Raw genomic sequence first — 20,762 nt, forward strand, 5'->3', positions numbered from 1 at the left:
TCTTTAGAAGAGTAATTAAGGTTGAATTAGATGACTGGTATGCAATATGTAGGTTATCATGAGAACACAGGAAGAAGGCAACACCTATAAGCTTCAAAGTAAAGTATTACCAATACCTTGGCCTCACCCTTAATACTCCAGCACTGAGAGTCAGGATTTTCTTTATATTCAAGCCATCCAGTTGTAGGGCTATAGCAGGTGAGCAACTTCTCACCATTCTGAGTACTTAAGAAATGGTTGGAGGCCAGTAGCTCCATCCTACAAATGACGCAGACTACACCTTTCTGCTTTAACATCCACATCCCCAGAGTGGAGATTAACTACTCACACCTACCACCAAAAGGGGTTCCACAAAGACTTGGTTAGGGTATCCAAGATGCATGAAATTTACATAAGCTATAGTTAATGGCATTAGTTACATTACTGACTGTGACCAAATACCCTCACCAAAGCCACTTGAACCACCTTGATGGAGAAGGTATTGTCACAGCAGCACAAAACAACTGGTTACGAGAGCCCATAGTTAAGGAGCAGAGAGAGACTGATAATTGTGTTCAGCTCACTTTTTCCTTTTTTATTTATTTTTAATAAATTTATATGTACAACATATATAAATTATTTACTTTGTATCCTGTTCACTGCCCTCACTTTCTCCTTTTTTATTCAGTCTAGTCATTTATTCCATGTGCTACCTATGTTGAAGATGGAAATAATATTTGCCTTAAATAAAGAAATCTATAAGCTCTCTTACAGTTATATTCACAGATTTTTCTTCCATCTAGGTAATTCTAAATCTTGTCAAACTGACAATCAGCCTATCATAACCTCAAGGTATGTGGGTTTTTTTTATTTCTTAATTACTATTAAGAAATAGTAAGATGCAATGGTTAATAATAATTATCAACTAGCAGACAAACTTCTGAAAATGTATTGTGTTTCTAGATTGTATTATCTCAGGTGGGAAAACCCAACCTAAAAGTAGACAGCACCATTCCACGGGATCCTTGAGAAAATAAAAAGAAGATAGCAAGCTAAACCCCAGTATTCTTGAAATGACATGTGACCAGCTCTCTCACACTCATGCTATTATGCAGTCCCCACCAAGATGAATTATTCCCTGGAAGGGTGAACCAGATTAAATCTTTCCTTTCAGGTATTTGATCATGGCAGCAGGAAGCTAAGCCATAAGTATAACACAAAGACCATTGCCTTAAGTAGACCAAAGTTCAACCCCAAATCTTAATGCTAACTGGATATAGCTCTGCAGGACACTCTGTGAGACACTGTGAGCAGAATGATGATGATTGGCTGTTGTGGGTCTTAGGGGAGTTAAGGGTTCACTGGACACAAAGAACCGGGGAGTGCAGCCCAGGAGATACATCTGTCTCCACCCAGCCTTTCATGTCCTGTCAGCCCTGCCAACAGGACTCAGAGATGAAGATAAGGCAGCAAGGATTGTCAGTTCTTTGCTTTCTAACAACAGACCTTAGTCCCTGTCATCATTAATTTTATTACTTTCAAGTGTTTGTGCCATCTCTGTGATGGCTGCCATTTTTTCTTTTTTCCAAGCAACTATCTCAGCTCCTTAGGTGAGTCTGTCCCATTATTGAAGGCTCCCATGAAGGGAATGATGTATATCTGTAGTCCTGGTGGTCCCCAGTTCATGATGAGAGATTCTCTTGACTTCCTTGCATTGGTGGTGGTGGGCATGGGCCTCATTCTGCTGCTGATGCTGATGATATGAGTGATGGTATCTCTGACTTAGAATATTCCTCAAACTCAGGATCCTGAGAACTTGGTTTCAGAAGAGAGGCTCAAAGACAGAAGAAAACTGAAAGCTCTGCCATTTTCCTCAGGAGAAGACTAGACTTTCTCTGAAAGATTGTCCTGAGGTTAAAGGCTCTTCTCTAGACTGGCCCAGGTGATCCACAGAAAGAAACAAGAGAGTATTCATAGGTCAAACAAAGGCTTCCTTCTTGACCCATAGTGCTATGGGAGTTCATCTTTCCACCAGCTCTGTGATTAGAAGGACAGAAATCAATGCTGGAGGCCTTGGTTAAATTAATTTATGGTAGAGTAATAGCAGTTCTGGTGGGGGACCAGATCACAGGCTGCAGAATCAGAACACGGATGGTAGTCTGTTTCTCTACACATTAGAAAGTGACTGTGTGTGAAAATTATGTGTTCAGAAATCGAAATGAGGCCACAGGACGGGTGGGGAGCAGGGATAAATTATTGTCCTTATAGAAGAGGGACACATACACCCAGGCATCAAAGGCCTGCCATCTCCTGGCCAGAGACAGGCCTGTAAGAGATGTACTTTAGCAGCACAGGGCAGCCTGCCAACACCTTGATCTTGGAGTTGCAGCTCAGATCTATGTAGCATCTCATCCTTCTTACTCATGGTGTCTCATCCAGGTGTTTTCTTCTGGCAGCCCAGCAAGCAAATGCATCGTCTTGTGTATTTATTAGGTTAAGACAGAGCAACATTAGAGAGGCCATTGAAGAAATTGGAACTCTCACCACATTGTCAGTGACATCCCGACTCTGGCCTACTGGAACCTGTGTCTTGGGCTGTAGCTCAATCAGAGCCCTGGATGTACCCCAGTATGGTCAAATGTGGGAATGTGTGTATGTGTCTGTGTGCTGCATATAACCTTTACGTTTTATAGTGTTGTGGTAGACTAGTGAGTGCTCAGTTTTTCTCCTGATACCAATGACTCTGGACCTCTGGTTCCATACTTGTGCAGGGCTGCCTTCGCTCTGGCAATGTGTCTAGGACTGTGTGACAATTAGACAGTGTTTACCCATTCTTGTATCTCTCCGTTTTCTCCTGCCGGCAGAAGCAGAGGACACTGAAGCTAGCATGGGAGCCCTGCATTTCACCACTGGAGCTCTCCTTAGGTATGAGAAGGCTTGTGCTAGACCTTTGCTGGGCCGAGGGCTGCAGAGCAGAGGCCATGTCACAAGGAACCCTCTGAAGACTCACAAGGTGCTGATTTCCTAGTATATATGGTTCAGTGACTTCTGTCTGTGGGTAGCCCATATTGCTGAATAGTGCATCTCTTACAGGAAAAAATTTTAAATGTACTTTAATCATCTACCGCCATACAATTAGCATTTTCAAGTGGATCCGCGTTAGCAGAAGCAGATGGTTTATCTCCTCCAGTGCTCCGATTTGGACACTCCGTCATCTCTATGCCTCATGCTGTCCTTACAGCGTTCAAGGAATCACTCCAATGCCAGGCCCCATGTTTTGACTTATTTAACGAGGACATACTTCCCTGCAGTAAATATGGCTACCAAAGACTTTAACTCGAAAGCTTCTGCTGCCTCTCTGGTGTGACCTGTCACACTACATGCTCTGAGCAGGCAGGGAAAAGAGAGAGTGAAACCTCCACACACACAGCATCTTGCAAGCATGGCTTTACAACGCTCCAGCAGCTGCCTTTACTCCTCTCCAGCAGCTGCTTTTACTCCTCTGCACTTTCAGAGTCAACCCCTTCAAACAATGGCAGAAACATGCGTAGTCCTCAGCCCCCTGAGCCATGTCACATGATCACACAGTCTGCAACATGGAGAAAGACACCACAGGCATAAACTGACCTGGTCAAGACAGATGTTTTGGATACTGAAGATTGAGGTTGGAGTCCACATCTGGATGAAGGACAAAGCTCTATCTCTATGATCACATACAGACAATGACCTGTGAGAGTGACTCATAGAGCACCTGCTTTTATGGGACCACTGAGGCAGAAGTCTTAGCAATCCCTGTATAGAGACAGGCTCCATGAATGTTGAATGTAATCCATGGGGCAGCAATGAACCCCACTCTTTAGACAGTCTGGTCAGCAAACTAAAGCCTTCTGCCTGAGGCTGGCTCCTATGCTATGCAGATTGTTTGTGTCCCCCAGGGATAAGATATCCTTAGGGACACCCACCTTCTGTGCTCAGTGCTCCTCCAGTGAAGTGAGCATTTCCCTTCTGTCAAAGAGGGAACATTGCTTTTCTACAAGATGCTGCCTACTCTCTAGTGCTTCTAAATAAGCATTCATACTTACCCAACATACAATACACACAGCATACACATAAACGTACACACACACACACAGAAAACACATACACACAGAATACCTCCCACACAAAGATGCATTCAAACATAATACACACATATGATATTCATACCCCACAAAACATACTACACACATATACATTCACACACACATATACTATATACATGTTTATGACATCTGCACCAAAGTCAACATGTTGCACACACATGTGCATTCACACATACTATATACACATAGGCATATAATTTATCTGTACCTCACAGCTTACCAGAGCCCCCCCCCCAGAAACACATACATTCACACACAGCACATATACTGACATGTGCATGCACACACAACACACACTGCATATGAACAAATATGGCATCCGTATCCCTTCCACACACACACAAGGATACACGTATATAGACATAACAACCATATATAAGCAATGGCATACCCTACATATACATCCTTCCAAGCTTAGGGCTACCATCTTAGACCCTACCCTTGTTACTTTCTTGGAGGTGAGGAACTGTGTGAAGAGGCATCAGAAAGAGCCTGGCAGAGAAAGACTTGCAGAGTTCATAGCTTAATTTGGCTACATTTGACTTTGCTGGAACTGCTTTGCAGAGGACCCTTTCCTTTACCTTAGGAGCTGATTCCCCCGAATAGTATTTATCTTATACCTTAGAAGTTCTAACACCCTTTGATCTGCATCTAGCACAAATGCCCTGCTTGATTTCCCTTGCCCTCTGCCGGTTTTGTTTCCAGTTCATACAGGACCGGCATGTTCATGAGCGTGGACTCTGTGAGATTTAAAAATTCACTGTCCCTTCCCAACCTCAGCCTCATGTCTGTGTGGTTCATGAACAATAAACTACCACACTTCTTTTGCTCGTTCATTGTGCCCACCTTCTTGTTTGATTGCACATCCTGACTACTGTCAGCGTGTAATCACGCCGAGCATCTCAAATGCCTTTTTCTTCCATACACTATGCTCCTCCTTGGTGTCAAGATTATATCCACATTTTTCTCTCCTTCTTCTCACCACCTTTCCTTACAGAGTATCTTTTTTTCTTATCCTATGCTCCCCATTCTGCCTGCTAGACATGGGAAGGGAGTGTCTCCCATCTCAGCAGCTGATGCTGGAACCATTTCTGTTCCCTATCCTCTCTTAAGGGTGACATCATCCCCTCTTCCCCCTTTAATACATTGCTGCACTGATAATCCTGAATGCCTGTTCCTAGCCCAACCAGTTCCTCTACTGAACCACACACTCAAATATTCACATACCCTTTAACACATCTCTCTAAGAACTAAGAAGCATCTCAATGTAGTGTGCTCAGACCCCACTCACCCTTCCTACCCTCCTTCTAGGCTTCTTACTGTAGGAAGCACCTTAGAGCCACCTCAGGCAATGGCAGTTTCTTTCTTCCATTTTACAATCTGTGTCAACAGGCTTTCCTCTTCTTTTACCTTTATATCCTGTTTTTAATATGCCAGTAAGTTGTTAGGTTCCCAAATATACCCTCATGTATGACCATTTTCCTGTGACTCATCCTGGATGGGTCGCCACCATCTTAGGCTTCCTGTTTAAATCTCTGGTCCTTAGCACCAGCTCTTATCAGCTGCTAGAGTAACTCTTTCTGCTTCGGTCTTGCTGACAGCTTCCTACTTTCTTTGGGGTAAAAACCACATTAGTCTCAACTGTCCATGATCAGCCTCTTCCTTTACTGGCCTTAGTCCTGATCTCTTTTCTCCAGTTCAATCAGTTTATCCCCATCAACCTCAATCTACTAAGCTTGTATCCACCACAGGAATTAAGATATCCACTCAATAGACCTGTCTCCTTGAGGGGGCGTATAGGATCCCTTAGATAGCTAATAAAATACTATGTGTTTCTTCTGCCACCTTGTTTCAGTTGAACTTTATTACACTTGATGTTAGAAAAGACAACAGCGTATGGGGGAAGACCAGAAATGTGACTCCTGGTCACGGGGGCAAGTTTGGAGTAGCCTCATAATTTTATTGATGTCTTTATTTAGCTTAATGAATTGCATTGCAGGTCCTCTGCTCTTCATTTAGGACTTGATAGTAATCATGTTAATTATATTTAATTGTATTTGTGGTGTCTGAAAAGAATTCGGAAGGCAGGTCTCACTGTTGCTTGGTATTTAATTCCTAGCATCTAGATCCATGTCTGGCTTCTAGCAGACAGTCATTAAATCTTTCCAGAATAAATGAGTGAGTGAGCAAGTAACTTAATGGAGGGAGATTATGACTTAAGAATAAAAGCAGCCCCGTATTCCCCAGTTCAAAATATAGAACATAAATCTTTTAAAATTATGTCAACTTAGAAATTTCATTAATATAGAAAAACAGTAGGAAGGATTAACAGCAGATGCATGTGTCTAGCTTTTCTTTTCCTTCTACAAACTAGAAAATCTGGTTGCACAGAGGCTTGAGAGGGTAATATGTGCTAGGATGGAAGGGGGAGTGCATGCAGAGATGTAGGAAAAGGTGGTGGGGTAGGAGGGATTCTTGGGCCTCTGGGGCATGCTCACAAATTCAGTGTTTCTGCTTGTGAGTTTTCTTCTGTTGGAATAAACTGAAGTGTAGAGGCTGAAGCTTCAAATGAGGGAAATCCCTTTCTGCCCTTCCCAGGGACTGCTGAGGTGGTGTTGAGATGTGGGTCAGCCATGCGGTGCGAGAAGATTAAATTGGGGGAAGCTGTGAGGCTGTGAGTCACTCTGGTTTAGTTGAACATCACATCTTCCACTTATTAAACTCTGCAATAAAGCACATGCACGAGCATGTGCGTGCGCGCACACACACACACACACACACACACTCACTCACTCACTCACTCACTCATGCAGACACACACTATGGAGATGAGACTTCTTTCCTTCAAGATGCTATGGCTCAGTGTGTGAAGGAGTTAAGACCCTTAAACAATTCAAATACGAGGGCAGATAGTCCCTAAGGGGACTATGGAAGGTCAGAGCTTGGTGGTCATTGATGCCCAGTGGAGGAGAGCCTGTAGTGACTCACGGAGAACAGGAGTAACGAAGGACAAGCCAGGAAGAACCAAAGTTCGTGGGTAGATTATGGAATAGTAGATGGAATTGTTTCGCTATGAGAGGAGATGTTATGGTCTGGAGATGAGATGTTCTCTCAGAAGCGAATGTAGTACAGACTTGGTCAGCAGTTGGCAAAACCAATAATGGAGAGGTGATTGGATTATGGATGAATTAGTCCCTTTACATATTTATAATTTAACAGTGGGACTAGGTGACAGTGAGAATAAAAGGTCTGGCAAGAGGAAGGAGGTTAGTGGGACTTGCCATTGAGGTGAGTGTTTAGATTCTTCATCTTATCTCTGGTTCTTGGCTGCTTTGAAATGGAGAGTCCCGATACACCAAACTCTTTCCATCAGGATGCTTTGCTCTGCCTGCCACAGACCAAAACAATGGGATGGGCTGACCAGGAACTAAGTTCTCTGAAACCATGACCCAAATTGCATATTTTCAAAGAACTATTTGAAGTTGTTTATCTCAGTTTTTTTCCCCAAAAGCTAACAGAATGGATGACAGGCAGTACTTCCCAGTCTGAAAGATCACAGAGATTTTTCTGAAAGTAGTATGTTTAAGACTTAAGAAGTGCTTGGTATTAACATTCAAAAAGTGTTTGGTAGTCCTGTGTGTCCTAATTAGGATGGTGTGATGAAACACAATCACCAAAAGCAAAGTGGGGAGAAAAGGGTGTATTTACCTTATATTTTTATCACATGACATGCCATCACCAAAGGAAGTCAGGACAGGAACTCATGCAGGGCAGGAACTTGGAGTCAGGAGCTGATACAGAAGACTTGGAGGGCTGCGGCTTAAGGGATTGCTCTGAATGGCTTGCTCAGCTTCTTTGTAGAAACTAGGACCACCAGCAGAGGGATGGAACCACCCACAGTGGGACCCTCACCATCAATCACCAATTAAGAGAACCCTACAGGCTTGCCCACAGCCTGTCTTATTGAGGCATTTTCTTAATTGAGAGGGTCTATCCTCTCAGATGACTTTATCTTGTGTCAAGTTGATATCAGCACACTATGAAAAAGATAAATCTACTAGTATATGAGACAAACTACAAGCCTGTGTGGAGGCTCTGTGGCTGGAAAAATTACGACACATTCACACCACAAAAACTAACCCACACAATACTGGGGTAGAAGAGCATTCATCAGTAATTTGCAATGTATAGAGATGTCATGTGAACACAAGTCCCACTGGACCTAACATTGGACTGCATCCTTTGGGCTATGAGAATGTGAGGTGCCTGACACTGGCCACTGTGGCCCTCATGATCAACAAATACTGCAGCAATCCTCCTTCTCTTTGTCTGATGACTTTGACACTCACCCAAGAAAAGAAAACAGAGTAAGAGAAACATGAATTCAATTCTAGTTTTCACTGGGAGTTCTTTGTATCATCCAGAGGAGCATTGTCCATTGAAGAAACAGTCTAGTATCAAGACTCCATGGGAAAGTGGGCATTATGGAGGCCTGGCCTGGGAACAAGAAATGGCATGTTCTTACCTCTATGTCTGATCTGAAGGCAGAAGATGCAGTGAGAAAGGCAGGGGAGGCACCACTTTGCTATCACATCTGAGAACACACACAGCATATAGGGAATCAGAGAAGTGCTCAGTTATCTCTAGAACCCATTGGAGGTGACAGGGAGAATTTCTTAGTCAAAATTGTTCAGTCATGCACAAAAGGAGAATTGTACATAGGCTAACTGTCTCTAGGATCACATGTGGACATGAACAGGGACATCTGCAGTCAACCTGATGTTTGCTTCCATGAAACATGGTTTGGAAACCACGTGCCTTCCTACCAAGTATCTGTCATTTATGTAGGTCTGTCATTGTGGAGATGCTTTGATTTTTTTATATAAAGTGTTTTTGTTTACTGAAGACTCACCTTGACATGATCCTCTTCTTCATCAGGACTTATTAGAGATAACAATAAAAAGAAGTAACAAGAACAAGTAAAAAGAAGTAAGAAAAGAAAGAGGGAAGGAATGAATGGAAAATGATCAAAGAGGGGGAGGGTGGACAAACACACACACACAAACACAAACACACACAGAGAGAGGAGAAAGGGAAAGGGAGAGGGAGGGAAGGAGGGAGGGAGGGAGGGAGAGAGAGAGAGAGAGAGAGAGAGAGAGAGAGAGAGAGAGAGAGAGAGAGCAGGTGATGAGGGAGACCGTGATGTGTCCAGGGCCTCTAAGCTAAAGAATAAAAAACCAGAAAAATAATGCAAGTGAGACTGGGTTTGAGAAATGAACCAGTTTAGTAAGGGAAGTTTCCAGTTTCTACATAAAGTTCAGAATCTGACTCAGGTAATGATTGGCTGTGATTCATCCAATCATTCATGCATAGATCCTCTGTGCCATTTCTCATCGCAAATGTTGAAATAAAGGTTCAGTGACACTTCTAATCGGCTCAGCTGAACAACACTAGCAAAGATTTGGGTAGAGGTGAAGCTCACTTCCTGTGATTCCAAACTTTGTTTTTCACATGGTCCTTTCTCTTTCTGTAATACTCTCAAAGGGATAATTTCCTGTAACGGTAAAGATCCCTTAGTTCCATGGTTCCCATATAGAGAAAGGCTTTTTGTAGGACTCAGAAAAAGTAATGTCTGATATACTTTAGTATACTGTGTGTGTTCTATCATCCATTCATCTATCTATCTATCTATCTATCTATCTATCTATCTATCTATCTATCATCTATCTATCCATCCATCCATCCATCCATCCATCCATCTATCTATCTATCTATCTATCTATCTATCTATCTATCTATCTATCATCTATCTATCTATCTATCTATCTATCTATCTATCTATCATCTATCTACCATTTATCTTATTCTATTAGAAGTAATGAAACTATGGAGAGTGGTGGGTATGTATGGAGCATAGTGAGAGGAGACAAGAGTGGAGAGATGGGAGAGGAACTCTGCAGGGTTTCACATGCTATATGGAACCTTGTTATTGCTACGCAAATGTCCTAGAGCTTTCAGTAAGGGTGGGACAATCCTGCCTATGAGAACAATAGACTAAGCTAGAGGGACCCATCTTTGCCCCTCTCCACACTTTTACTCTTATCACTAGTTGGAAGCTCTCTTCTTCTCTTGTCAATGGCAGACATCAAATTTCCAAGCAGAAAAAATATATATATTCTGGAAAAATATCAAGGTCCTCAAGTTTCTTAAAGAAGAGACAGTCTATTCTGCCTGAGATACACAAAAGAAATGATGGTGAATATGTGGGGGGAAAGAGCGTTTCTTCCTGGTTTGCCAGCTTCATGGGCTGACAATAAACATGGGTAAATAATTTTCTGGAAACCAGCCAAATAAAATGATAAGTTCTCAGACCATTCTGAAGATCCAGTTAAGAAGTAAGACCATCTTTGCCACAGTGGCCATGCATGGGTTTACAAGTTCACTTTTTAGCCTACTCCTCTGGACGAGTCCTTATGATACTAGCTTTTCAATAGGCCTCTGTGGGTTTTATAGTCAGAGTCTCTGGAATTCTTGGGCCCCCAGGAACAATCACTGCAGAGTCATTATCTTTGTGTTTCAGGTAGCTGATGCTCCCTTGTTTAAAATTCTCCAGTGTGACTGAAGATTTATCAGGGTGAAATTCAAAGTCCCTGTGTCCTCTGCAGGTCTCTCACATTTGTCCTTAGGTCCCTTCCTATGCAAAATATTTTCATTCTAGCATTTTTAAGGGTGGACCTCTCCTCTTGTGTGTGTGTGTGTGTGTGTGTGTGTGTGTGGTGTGTGTTCATGTGAGTGAGACATGTGTCTTTTATCAAGTGTCCTTCAACCCCCCACCTCTGACTATTTTTTGATACAGGCCTCACACAGCCTGCCAAGTAGACTAGGATGGCTGGCCAGTGACCTCCAGTGGTCAGCCAGCTTGCCTCCCCTCCCCATGTCTGGGGCTATAGGGGCTTACTGTTACCAGTCTGAAACTTGCGATGAGCACCAAGCTTGGCTCAAACTCACAAAGCTTCTCTTGCCTCCCTCTGCCTGACAAATGCAGGAGTTAAAAGTATACACCACTCCATTTTGCTCTTTGCCCTGCTTTTAACCCCACTTATTTTATATTCTCTCTGCTTTAAAGATGTCTCTCTCACCACGTTCCTTGACCCATCCTATTATTCCTCCTCTACCCTCACCACCATTAAGACACCGGTGACAACTAGAAGCTGCTTCCCATGAGACCTCCCCTGAGAGTGAGCTGGGCGGTCTCTGTTCTCATAGAAGCTGTTACTGCTCTGAGTTCTTCAGGTATTTCTCACTTATTGGTCTTTTTTCCTTTCCCTGGTGACTTGGACTTGCCTGTGTACCTGTGGATATAAACACAGGGCATGGATGGTGACATGAAGATGGCCAACATTTGTTACCAAAAAAAAAAAAAAAAAAAAAAAAAAAGGAAAAAGATAAACAGAGATGAGATAAAGAAATGAAAGGAAACTAGGTGTGCTGGTGTTCTAATAAAGAGGTCTCTGCACCATCATGCAAAGACCCAGAATGCTACCCCAACCTTTTGCCTTCTCGAGCTGCGTAGGAACCTTGTTAACCTCAGCCTCGGCAATGTGACAGATCTTCCTGGAATAACCAGAATCAGTGGGGCTGGGTGTCTCTTGCCCACACCCAGTGCTGTGTTCGCTTTCTGCGTTTCCTGTCTGCCCACTCACATTTGATTTGGTCTCTTTCTCATCAGCGAGGCTATTTTCTTTCACAACATATGCTTATTTTTTTTCTATTTTGCTTATCCTTCTGAAATGCTCATGTGTCTCTGACATTTGTCAAGACGGTTTAATGTCTTTTATTTTATAAATTCACGTCTTTGGAGGCTAATTGTGCAGGAAGACCTGCCCTTGCAATTTAGGGTTACAACACCGGGTGGCAGAATGGTATTCAAACTACCCGGCTCAGCCTATTGGCTGAATTCTGCAGGAGGCAGGTATCTACCCTAGACAAGAAAGGCAGCCCCTGTAGGGAACTTCTAGGGTGAGAAGCTCAGGAAGAGGAGGCATCCTACTCCATGAACCATCTACTTATGAAAATGGAGGGAAAAATGTCTTCTGTTCAAACACCTGGGGCTGCATTTTAGAAGCACTGATGGTGGTCCCTCTTCTCAAGTGTTCAAGTCACCTAACAAGTTGTCCTTCAACCAAGTGTGCTACTGCTTTGATCCCACTCAGTAGGGACAATCCATCTCCCAAATAGCTCTTTCTAAGCAACCTTTAGCACTTTTGTGTCATTGATGTCTTTCCTGGTAGGTATTAAAGCTATTCCCTTTTATTTGGCCCCCTCCTCCAAGAAATCTGTCAGAAGAAATCAAAGGAAAATTGAAAAAGGCCAGGGTGGCTGTGTTCCATGCAATGTTTTGTTCTGTTTCCACCAGAAGGGAAAAATTCGAAATGTCCCACCACCTGGGTCCACTTGGTTTGCCTGAAGTTAATTCACTCACCAGCTGTCAGGGCTGCTTCTGTCCTTGGGTGAGATTTGGCTTGCTCACCCACTCTTCTGAGCTGCAACTGGGCCTGGCCTCATTAGAAGCCATGTGGCCTCCATAGCTGGCACCATTACTGTCCCTGGAGTCAACGAGGATTACATCAGCCTCTTCTGATGGCCCAGAGCAGATTTCACACTTTTTTCCTCTTTCAAATCTGTGCTGTTTGGTTACTGCCTTTGCATCCTTAGGAGTCTCGGTGTGGTATGCATTCAGGGGGGCTGCCATGATTCTCAGGGGGCACCCATTGTTGCTCTTACAACTCATCCCCAGTTCTTCAACCCAATGTCTTGTGGGGGGGGCGGTTCCAAGGTAGAGGTGTGCTTACAAAACACTATCTACCCACCTTAAGATTTTGCCGAGTAACTCAGGCTGACACTGTGGATGGTGAGGTTTTATGCTCTTCATCCTGTCTAACAGATGCACGGGAGAATCCCGAGAGTGTGCAAGGGAGCATATCTTTATTTAAAAGGCTGGGCAGCCTTCTATTGACTTGACCCACACCAGGTGGAGGATACATATAGAGACTTTCTCATGGAGTTAATGAAGCTGAACAGGAATTTATTTGGGTCTTCTATCTCATTGCTGGGTACCATTTAGATGGAGTATAGGCGAGGATAATTAGCTTGAGTTACGCATGAGAAATGCTATAGTCCAGTCTCCAGTGGACCCCTGTAAATATCTTCCCTGTTTAAGAGATATGAAAATGCATAAGGCTGAAGACATAGCCATTGCCCAACAGGTGACAGAGACTCAGAACAGCACTGTTCTGGCTCTTTCTAGATCCAAAACTTGCTTGCTCACCTCTAAAGAAGTTAATGTCATTCCTAAGTCTGATTGTTTTTCAGTTCATAAAAGCAAAACTGGCTTAGTATAAAAAGTTCAAAGACATAAACAAATACAATCTTTGGATTTTCTTTAGCCCATCAGTCAGTGTTAACTTGCACAAATAATCTGATGTGTCTTCTTCCTGTGGTTATTGTCAGAGATTTCCAGTAGACAGCCAAATAGATCAACAGATGGACCAAGATTCAGTTAACTCTTTCTTTACTGGTCTAAGTTTGAGTCTTTTCTCACACAAATGGCCGCCACAGGGTAGAGCTTGGTTTCCCCCTTCAGGGACTATCAGTACTCAAGAGTATCTCTGTGCCAATGGCCTCAGTACATGAAAAGGTGATATGCACACTGGGAACTCGAAGTCCAGTGTAAAGATGTCTCGTTCATCTTTCTGCAGAGATGATGAGAGGAGATGCATCACAGTGTTTGCACATGCTTGAAAGAGAAGATGCTTTCTTGCTAACTATTCTCCTACAGGGTCATCTTCCATTTTGGTCATGTGGAGACAAGTTTTTCTATTCTTACTTTTTCAGTCAGTTAAATATTTTCTTTCCAGTCAGAGACTTGACATTACTATCTTCTGACCTGCTTATTCTGAGTACATAAGTAGCCTATACTTTTTATTCAGATCTTGACCTTTTCCATCTTACTTACATCTTACTTTTCCATCTTCCATCTTTTCATCCTTCCAACAGTTTCCTCCTATTCCTCAGCACAAATGCACATGGACAGGCTTTGGCTAAACAGAAAACTCAGCCAAGTACCAACTTACAGAAGGAAGTAGACACTTTTTCTTGACTTCTGTGATGCGCCTCCTCCCATCTCTTCTCTCTCTAAAACCCCAAAGGAAAAGGCCACGTTTTCATCTGTATCTACATTCTTTTCTGAAGATTTATTTGTTCTCACATACACAAAAGACATCACCATCGCCCATGGGGACATGTAGGCCATGTGTGTGTAGGGGCCCACGGAGGCCAGACAAAGGCATTGGGATCCCTGGAACTCTGGTTATAGGCAAGTGTGAGCCACCAACCCTGTGGGTCCTAAGAACTGAACTTGCATCTTCTGAAAATCACTAAGTGCTCTTAACCACTGGTTCATCTCTTTAGCCCCTATCTCCATGATTTTATAAACACATTTTTGATTATTCAGAAAATTTTTATTGTTCTTATAGTATATAAGTATATAAATATAGAATATAAAGAAAATACTTTTTTCTTCCTTTGGGGTGTGCTTTTCTTACAATCTGTATTATTAAGTTTGTCCTTTTATACTTTCACACACATATATCATGCATACAAATCACACTCAATCCTAACCTTTCCCATCTCTCTTCTGTGTTTGTACATTTCCCTCTTCATTGCAAACCTCTTTCTATGTCTATTTGTTTTGCTGTGTGACCCACTGAGTTTAGCCAGGATTGTCTGTGTGACTTCATGTCTGGCATGATCTACTGGAGCCTGGAGGTCTCAGAAGTGGGTTGACAAGTGAAGCTAACAGTTTCACCTCTCCCAGAATCTACCATGGCCAATGGTTCATCAGTAAGTGGTGGGGCCCATGTGTCCTTCCGCTTCTGAAGCTGATTGTTGACAGGTGTCATAACAGTCCAGTGTGGGTGACTGTGATTGTTCTGAGTCATGATTGCAAGGGTTGTATCCAGTCTGGAAGATGGATTCTTGCAGCCAGTCATCACATTTTTCCACTCTGTCATACTTTCTGTCTTCTCTTCTATAAGGTTCCTGAGCCTTAGAGTGGTGATATATGGTATATACCTTAGCTGATACTAATTATCAGCACTTTGGCAGCCATGGGTATCTGAATTCACTGCCCTTTGCTGCAAAGAGAAGCTTCTATGAGTAAGGATGAGTCACTTTAGCATTTAGGTAAAACTAGGAAGACTTGTACAGTGGTCCGAAGCTGTGTCAACTTAAATAAATGAGAATTATAATTTACTCACCTGGTACTACAACTTCCTCAGGCATAAATTGTTATAACTTATGGTATCAGGACTGACACCCCTCTGATGAGCTTCAAATCCATTTGGAAAGTGGCTGGCTCCCACAGAGCAGTCAGGCCACCATTACAGAGGTGGGCGCATCTTGTCTGGAAGGTTGGTTTTCTGTCTTGTAGAGTTCACAACTGAGTAGCACAGTTGAGGCCTCTTCCCTGCAGAGCCTTCATAACACCTTCCAGAACCCTGAAAGCCAGGCAGCAAGATGAAGCTTTCAGCTCGGTTCCAGCTTGCTCTCTCTACATATTACAACGGAGGCATGTGATGTCTTCCACAATAGGACCGTATCCTCTAGTCTACTGAGCAACAACAACAATAACAACAACGACAACAAACTGACAGGAGCCTGTATTATTTTGGAGGCCTTCAGGGGTGTACCATACTAAGAGTGGATTTTTTTTTTCAGATCTATTTTAGAATGAAATGATTTAAAGTCATTAAGTCACACAGTTCTTTAGATTTATCTGTCCTTCTCTAGTTGTGCAAAAGATGAATACTTTTCATCATATACTATTTCATCTTCCAAAATGTTTCAAAGTATAATATTTACTCTACAGTGATTAGCCCTCAACCATAAGTCTTCCTTTAGCCAAAAATGAAAAGCCCCCACTTTCTCCTCTTCATCTATGTAAATTTTCACCCAAGTCTAAGTTCAAGCCCAGCCTCTTGCTTTCTTTCTAATTAGCCCAACATCAAGAGCTCTTGCTCTCCTTGTAGGTCATGTTATCCTAGTAAATCCCCCTTGGCATAAAGCAAAAAAGCAGCTCAAATGTCATTAACCTCTCCTTAGGCCAGTATTTCACTTTCTCTATTAGCCTCATTCGGTATGTGTCCATCCAATTCAATTGTTCAATGTTGTATTAAGCTCCTTGTAAGTCAGACTCTGGGAATCCTCATGGCTTTGCGTACATGTAGACACACAGCTGGGATGTGATACATATTTGCCATGGAAGATCAGTGAAGACTGTGAGACAACCAGGTGTAACGGAAGCTTGACTCGCCCTTCACCAAGAGCCTACTGTTCCATTTTTAGAATCTGGGAAGCTGGCTGATAAATATGGCCAGTATTAAAAAGTCAAATGTGCCTTTGTTCATCTCTTTCCAACTTTGTATTCACTGACATCCTACCCCCACGGTTCGAATATTTATTCCGTGGAAATTGGCAGCCATCATGAAACACAGCTCCTCTTAAAGCACTGTTGATTTACTGGACATACGACAGGAAGAAGACAATATTAATAATACAGATTAAACCTAAGCACATATTACATGAGTAGCTCCCATGTTCCAAAGAGCAAGATATATTTAAAAATTGTGTCCCCATATTCAATACTTTCATACAAACAAAGCAAAGAGGTCCCTAGTATCACTGGACTGTGAATGGCATTCTGTCATGTATAGAAATGAGATTCTCATGTATGTGTAGGTGAGACCGAGAGCTTTTGATTTATTGGGTGTCATTTTATATGGAAGTAGAAGACCGTTTAGCGATGGGTAATGGGTCACATCGGATAAGCTTAATGAGAAAGCATTAGCTGGGAGGATTGCAATTCCTCTTCCAAATCAACTTTAAGTTGGCTACAGATTAAAAAATAAAAAAGTTAGCCTAAAACTGATGTGAGGATCCCATAAGAACCAATCGACTGGAATCCATGATGGCATCTTTTATTCTTTGAAAACTGTGCACCATTCAGTCAATGGTTCACAGTGAACTTATCTCCACATGTGTTTCACCAATCACTACCAGTGTTCCTCTGTGGAGCAAGTGAGCTTGCTCTGAAACAGCTACCTGCACACAGGTACCCACAGTGCTTCCAGACACAGCTGTGAGGTGTGAGCACGGTGGCTGTGAGGTGTGAACACAGTGGCTGTGAGGTGTGAGCACGGTGGCTGTGAGGTGTGAGCACAGTGACTGTGAGGTGTGAGCACGGCAGCTGTGAGGTGTGAGCACAGTGGCTGTGAGGTGTGAGCACAGTGGCTGTGAGGTGTGAGCACGGTGGCTGTGAGGTGTGAACACGGCGGCTGTGAGGTGTGGGCACGGCGGCTGTGAGGTGTGAGCACGGCAGCTGTGAGGTGTGAGCACAGTGGCTGTGAGGTGTGAGCACAGCTGTGGACAGCTCTGGCATGACCCCTCCACCTCCCATCCAGAGTACCTGAAATGTGGCTGCTTTGTTACTGTTTTCATTTTCCCGAAGGGCCACTCACAGTGACCTAATTTCTGCTCTGCCTGCCAGACCTCTAGACACACATTCCTTTCCCTGTGCACACGTACATGAGCATACAGAAGAAAACAGGAACTTTCTAATACTCATCTAGAGAGGAGATACCCCTGGGAGCCCCACATAGCATTTTCCCCCAATTTAACCTACTGTGGTATTCAGCCTGGGGTTTCTCACAAATCCAGGACAAACTAAATTGTACTCTCTCTGTGATGGGCCGCTCTGCCTTTCCAGGACTCTGGTCACTGTATCTTCCAGAGGTCAGCCACCACTGTAAACATTCATGTCTTTGTCAGGAGCACCACCAGGTCCCTGGTCAGTGTCTTTGGATGAAATCACAGGGAACTGAAGCTCGGCTATGCAGAGCCCTGAGCTGTCTACCCAGTGCAAACCTTCCTTTTGCCACATGTGGCCTTACTTCCAAATACAGCACATCTGAGAAGATGCAAACAATTAAAGACAATTTCCCCTAATCACCCTGCATTAATGCTTGCAGAAGGGCTCCAATTTCCTTCCCTGCTCTTAAACCCAAGCTCAGACCCTCTCCTCTAAACAAGCAAGGATACCCATTTTTGATGGCTAAAGACTTTTCCACAGAGAGCAAGATAATTTGATGTAATGGATAAAGAATGGCCTTGGTGAAATGAGTTTATCCTGATTTAGCAGGCTTCGGTACAAAGAAAGATGAAGAAATTTATACAGGTTATGCGTGTGCTAATGAGATAATAAGGCTTTAATGAAAACCAAGTTATTAGTTAATCAGTTTAGTTTGATAACCACTGGTGAGCTGTGGAAGAACAAGAATAATTAAGTGACACTTAAAGGTATGAGAAGAGTGTTCGTCAGAAATTGATGTGTCTACAGAAGGCTCCAAATGGACGACTTTCATGGTCCTCTCTATGTTGCCATGGCAACCTACTTTGGTAACTCGCGCATCCTCCGTGTAGGAAAACAAGGGGCAGAGTGTTCTGAGGAAGGTGCAATCCCCTTTAAGCAGATCTATAAGCATCACAGATGAACAGAACTTTCGACATTCCGCCATGAATATTCATGAAGTAAGTTGTTTTTTGTTGCCTGCCTAGTCAGCAGTCAGAAAACACATGGTGTGTGTTGGCAGCATCTTTCCTAGGTAGAGGGCTATGGACTGAGGCAATGGCAGGAACCGGGACCTGTGAGGCTGACTGACATTTCCATCTGCAGAGAAGGCTGGTAATTAACAGGAAGGAGTGTGCCTGCAGCATTACACCATCTGCTAGGGAAACGGCTCAATAAGAAAGGCGCTGGATAGCATCTCAGCAGTGGCGCGATCTGGTTCCGACATGAGGCCGGGCATCTGTTAGCAGAGGAGACAGACTATTAGGAAATTCGACTGGGAATGAACAACATGGAAAGAGTACTCTGACCTAGCCCATAAAAGAAACTCTGTAGAAGCGGCGTCTTTTTTATCTTACTTACACAAGTCTTCTGAAAATGGTTTGCTGAGGGGCCATTACAGATCTGTTTGAACTAGCACAATGGATTCAGAAATGCTGTTTGATTCCAACGTGAAATTCTGGGAATCAGGATACAGCTGTCATCTTTTGACAATAGAACTAATTTCAGAGCGAGGATATGAGGTTACATTTCTTCTTTTGTTTAGACTGGGGGATGGGGGCAGGGCGGGGCTGTGGGGGGGGGACAAAATGATCATTTGAATGTCATACTATTCAAAGTTGAAGAGGCACAAAAACCCAGGGTACCCTAAGGGAAAGTGAGCAGGTCAGAAATCACCCCACATTCCTGTACTTCCTCCTATTGCTGTTTGTTCTTTCTACATTGTCTACCCATTGCAAACTTTCCTGTTGTGGGAAGTCACATCATTCACTATGGCATTGCCAAACTCTGTACAGACCAGCATTAGCAATTTGGAACAAGGGATGTCAGTGTTTGCATTCAATGACAGCTCATGGTGGGAGTAGCAAGGTGATGGGTGCTGGGCTCCCATGTCACCTCCTATATGTCCCAGAGCATATCAAGTTTTCTTCTAGAGGAGACTCCAATTTTCAGGGGTCAGCACAGAAAAGACACTCTTATCATCAGCTTATAGACTGATGTCAGTTTTCAGTCCATAAATGTATCACTAACTTTTTGGTAACCATGGAGAAAGTTTTGACTCCAGCTCACTCAGGTGAGAGATCAGACCTTGTCAGACCTTGTAAGTACCTTCTCATTGATCAGGACCACAGACCAGCAGATGGTGGATGACTGGAAGATGTGTGTGTGTGTGTGTGTGTGTGTGTGTGTGTGTGTGTGTGTGTGTTACTAAATCAGAGCCATCTGATGAGATGTGCTGAGACCTCATGGCACCATATGGGACTGAAGAACACAGAGACCTTGGAATTTAAATTCATCTGAGAAAGACGGACACATGCTTCAAATTTAGAGCATTAGTTCTTTTACGGGGTCCTCCTGTGAATGCAGATTATCTTGCTAATACACACTGATATATAAAAGGACTGGTGACAAACTTTTAAAATGTCATTGGTATTAGAGGAAACAGATTAGCATTAAGTGTAATAAATGAAAATATTTTACCTAGTTGTAAAGATAGAACAAGCTCTCCAGGGAGATAGGGAGAGGAAGTGATTGGTATTGCATGTCAAAATCCATGATATAAACAATCTCACTGCAGACAAGTACAAGCAGAAGGTAGCTGCAGAAGAGAGAGTTGAGAATAAACTCTTTTATCCTGCTTTTAAAACCAGAAAGTGGGTATATAAAACTCTTGACTCTATCTTTAAGGACCTTAACACACATGATTTGGTAACATCAGTCAACTGAGCTTGACCTCTTTCCTCTGCATTGAGAACATGTCTAGGCACTTATATTCAACAACAGCCACCCATGTGCACTGAGTCATATGAGCTCCTTTCTAACCCTGCTGGTACACATAGAAATGAGGAATTATCTAATGTGACATAGGCCACACCATTTAGCTTGTGGGAACTGTGCTCTATATTTTCAGGTGAATAGTTCTCTCCCATTTTAAGAACTTTGTTTTGATAAGAACC

This window comes from Micromys minutus (genome assembly GCF_963924665.1).
Source record: "Micromys minutus genome assembly, chromosome: 1".
In the NCBI taxonomy this organism is placed as follows: Eukaryota; Metazoa; Chordata; class Mammalia; order Rodentia; family Muridae; genus Micromys; species Micromys minutus.